Raw genomic sequence first — 4,312 nt, 5'->3', positions numbered from 1 at the left:
CAAGCCACATCCGGTCTACAATTACATTGTTAATTTGGAAGGAGTGAGATTGTCTTTCAGGAAGGCGTCAAGTGAATTATTCAAATGGTTCAAATGGCTCTGAGAACTGTGGGACTTAACTTCTAAGGTCATCAGTCCCCTAAAACTTAGAACTACTTAAACCTAACTAACTTAAGGACATCACACACATCCATGCCCGAGGCAGGATTCGAACCTGCGACCGTAGCGGTCGCGCGGTTCCAGACTGTAGCGCCTTTAACCGCTTGGCTACCCCGGCCGGCAAGTGAATTATTATCCGCTTTTTTGAATAGGTATATTTTTCGTTTGTTTTTGGAGGATTTGGGGGTCAGAATATTCAATCTCGCTACGACAACTTTGTGTTCACTAATCCCTGTATCTGTTTTAATGCTAGTTATTAGTTCAAAATTATTTGTTGCTACGAGGTCAAGTGTGTTTTTTACAACTGTTTACTATTCGCGTGGGCTCATGAACGAACTGCTCGAAATAATTTCAGAGAATACATGTAGCGCAATTTCGCATTATGTTTTATGCGTACCTCCGAAATTAAAAATGTATTTTCGTCAACATATTGAGGGTGAAAAATGGTTCAAATGGCTCTGAGCACTATTGGACTCAACTTCTGAGATAATCAGTCCCCTAGAACTTAGAACTACTTAAACCTAACTAACCTAAGGACATTACACACATCCATGCCCGAGGCAGGATTCGAAACTGCGACCGTAGTGGTCGCGCGGTTCCAGACTGTAGCGCCTAGAACCGTTCGGCCACCCTGGCCGGCCATCGAGGGTGAATTAAAGTCACCACCAACTATAACTGTATGAGTCCGGTACGTGTTTGAAATCAAACTCAAGTTTTCTTTGAACCTTTCAGCAGTTGTATCATTCGAATTTGGAAATTGGTAAAAGGATACAATTATTATATTATTCGCATTGCCAAGAATGACCTCTGCCCAGACTAACTCACAGAAACTATCTACTTCAGTTTTGCGACAAGCTAAACTACTTCTAACAGCAACAAACACACCTCCACCAACTGTGTTTAGCCTATCGTTTCTGAATACCGTTAGCTTCTTCCCAAAAATTTCGGCTGAACTTATCTCCGGGTTTACTCAGCTCTCAGTGCTTATAACGGTTTGAGCACCAGTGCTTTCTATTAGCGCTTGGAGCTCTGGTACTTTCCCAACACACCTACGACAATTTACAACTATTATACCGATGGTTCCTGTATCTGCGTTCTTCCTATGTTCGGCCTGCATCTTTTGTGACTGAAGCCCTTTTTGTGTTTACCCGATACCCTCTAAGCTAAAAAACTGCCCAGCCCACGCCACACGGCCCATGCTAACCGTGTAGCTACCTCTTGCGTGTAGTGGACTCCTGACCTATTCAGTGGAACCCGTCTACACGGTCGCAGAACCGTCTGATCCTCGGATTCAGACCTTCCACTCGGCTCTGTACCAAAGGTCCGCAATCGATAATGTCGACTACGCTGCAAATGGTGAGCTCTGCTTTCATCTCACAAGCAAGACTGGCAGCCGTTACCACTTCTGTTAGCCGCTCGAAAGCAGACAGAATCTCTTCCGATCCAAAGGGACACACATCATTGGTACGAACGTGAGCCACCACCTACAGTCGGCTGCAACCTGTGCTCTTCATGACGTCTGGAAGGACCCATTCCACATCTGGAATGTCTCCACACGGTATACACATGGAGTGCACATTGGCTTTCTTCCCCTTCTTGGCAGCCATGTCCCTAAGCGGCCGCATAATGCGCCTAACATTGGAGCTCCCAACTACCAATAATCCGACCCTCTCTGATTGTCTGGATCTTGCAGGCTGAGAGGTTTCCTCTGAAACAGGACCGGTGACTGCATATGGCTGAGCGACTATCTCAGCCACAGACAGCACCTGGAACCTTTTTTTGTCAGACTACCTGGGGAGGCCTTATGTGCGGCCCCTGGGAAGTCTTTCGCCTCTTGCCACCCACTGAGCCCCGAGGCGAGCTCCCACTCGACCCTTGGTAAGGGGTCATCCTCAGAGCGAGCAGTAACTGAGCTGGCCACCAGTGAGGACCGATCAGAGGACTCTGATGTGCTGGACATCTGTTGGATCCCCACGGCCAGTCCACAACAGTGATGCCCATCCACTGAGTTGCAAGCTGTGTAACCAAAAGTAACACAGCCTGGAGCTGAGAGTGGAGTGTTACCAACATGGCTCGCATCCGCACACAACAATCACAGTCCCTATCCATACTACAGACTGTCTGAAACTACCCTACCCAGGCAATTAGAATAAATTAGATTAATACACAGAGATTCGAAAACCGAACTACTGAAGCACTCAGGTGGGACTAAATAATTTCCACAATATTTGCAATGCAAGTCTTAGTTGATATATTTCCAACCTTACACTGCAAGCTGCCAGCTTGGAGGATAATACGACGTTCTGGATCCATTTCTGGCCGCCGTTGTCGTTGCGACTTACTTTTTCCGTCATAATAATTATGGGATATGTATATGTAAATGTTTATTGACTCGTGTTTTAAGGTGTTCTTGTAATTTGAAAAATAAGCTCATACATGACGCACATCAATTTCCTTGCAGCATTTCCCACTGGAGGTTGTTGAGCACGACACGATTTCGCTAAATGAACTCGCATCAATTCACACAGCTTTTTTTTGTTACCAGCAGGTCTTCGTGGATTTCGCGTTAATTTTCAGAGATAATTTCTCCTTATACGCAATTGTAGCGTCTATGAACAGCCTACGAAAGCTACGACATATTCTTCCAGTTCGTTTACACGTTGTGTTCCAGTAGGACGGAGCACTCCGTCTTCAGGCCACAAGTGGCTCATCGGGACCATCCGACCACCGTGTCATCCGCAGCTGAGGATGTGGATAGGAGGGGCGTGTGGCCAGCACACCGCTCTCCCGGTCGTTATGACGGTTTTCTGTGACCGGAGCCGCTACTATTCGGTCGAGTAGCTCCTCAGTTGGCTTCACGAGGCTGAGTGCACCCCGAAAAATGGCAACAGCGCATGGCGGCCCGGATGGTCACCCATCCAAGTGCCGGCCACGCCCGACAGCGCTTAACGTCGGTGATCGGGCGGGAACCGGTGTATCCACTGCGGCAAGGCCGTTGCAGTAGGACGAAACATGACCGAAATAGTAATTTAAAGCAATAATGTCTATCTATACATGTGTTGCATTTCGAACAGCTTCCAATGTAAACGCTCAGAAATGTTTATATTCATTTTGGAATCATTTTATATTGTCTTTTTATGTTTGTTGTTATTTTTTGTCGGTGACCTACCTCTGTAGCAGAGGTTTGTATCGCGCGTCTATGCGGTTGCGCTCCACCCGGAAGTAAGCCGGTTCGAATTCTAGTGGTGGATGAAATTTTACTGAACGTATTTGGAAGACAAGAGGATGAGGGGTGATGGTGCAAATTTCCTGATCACCAGTCCTTGCGCATATGTCCTGGACTGAATTCCGAGCCTCTCCTCAGAGTCTCATGAAGTGAGGGCGTGTGACACTTAGAGAGCCTGTATAGGGAGAGAGTGGCCAACCGGACGATACGGCGGCCATTTTTCTGCCAAACGGCGGGCGGGACTTTTGAATGGCCAGTAGTGGAGTACACACTCACCGAATCAAAAGCACAAGACAATATAGCGAAATCATTCGTTAAATGTCTTTGTTTATAAGAATAATGTGTTATAATAATTTTCACACAGCCTATTTACAGGTCTGTTTACAAATTTAACTATGTATATTGCAAGTTGTTTTATATGTAGTAAAAATCAAAAACGACTTACTTCGCATAGAGTACTTGGTTGGTTTCCACAAGGCTCCTGTTGGATTTATGTCAGCCCTGTTGACTGCGACTGCCCACTGCTTTCGTCTTTCTTCATTGCTTGGAAATGCTAATATGCGAAATCCACCTTCGCCTCTATTGGAACAACCAAATGCAGCTCAACCTGGTATCGTTTACGAACGTCTGCAGAACAAATTACAGATGTCAAAAACAGTACTGTACAATTACTGACGTGTTTACTTCAAACATGTAGGCCTACCGACTTCATCACAAAACGCTTCATTATTTCAACTCGTATTTAAGATCGCAAACGCTAATTACGTACTAAAAACGATATACAACTAAATCGAACATGCATGCACAACGCATAACAAGTCTCTCAATAATTCAAATACCTTTTAATCGTTTCATAAAGTCCTCTGAACTTCAATTCAACTCAAAAGCACGCCGAACATAGGAAGCGCGAGAGACGTTTGGCGCCAT

At 45.6% G+C, this 4,312-nt stretch overlaps 1 pseudogene; it reads right to left on the bottom strand.

The window, feature by feature from the left end:
• Positions 1 to 3,041: 3,041 nt before the first annotated feature.
• On the bottom strand, positions 3,042 to 3,159 carry LOC126250349 (5S ribosomal RNA; annotated as a pseudogene).
• Between the last annotated feature and the right edge of the window lie 1,153 nt (positions 3,160 to 4,312).

This window comes from Schistocerca nitens, chromosome 3 (genome assembly GCF_023898315.1).
Source record: "Schistocerca nitens isolate TAMUIC-IGC-003100 chromosome 3, iqSchNite1.1, whole genome shotgun sequence".
Lineage (NCBI taxonomy): Eukaryota > Metazoa > Arthropoda > Insecta > Orthoptera > Acrididae > Schistocerca > Schistocerca nitens.
This window is presented reverse-complemented; position numbering and strand designations above follow the sequence as displayed.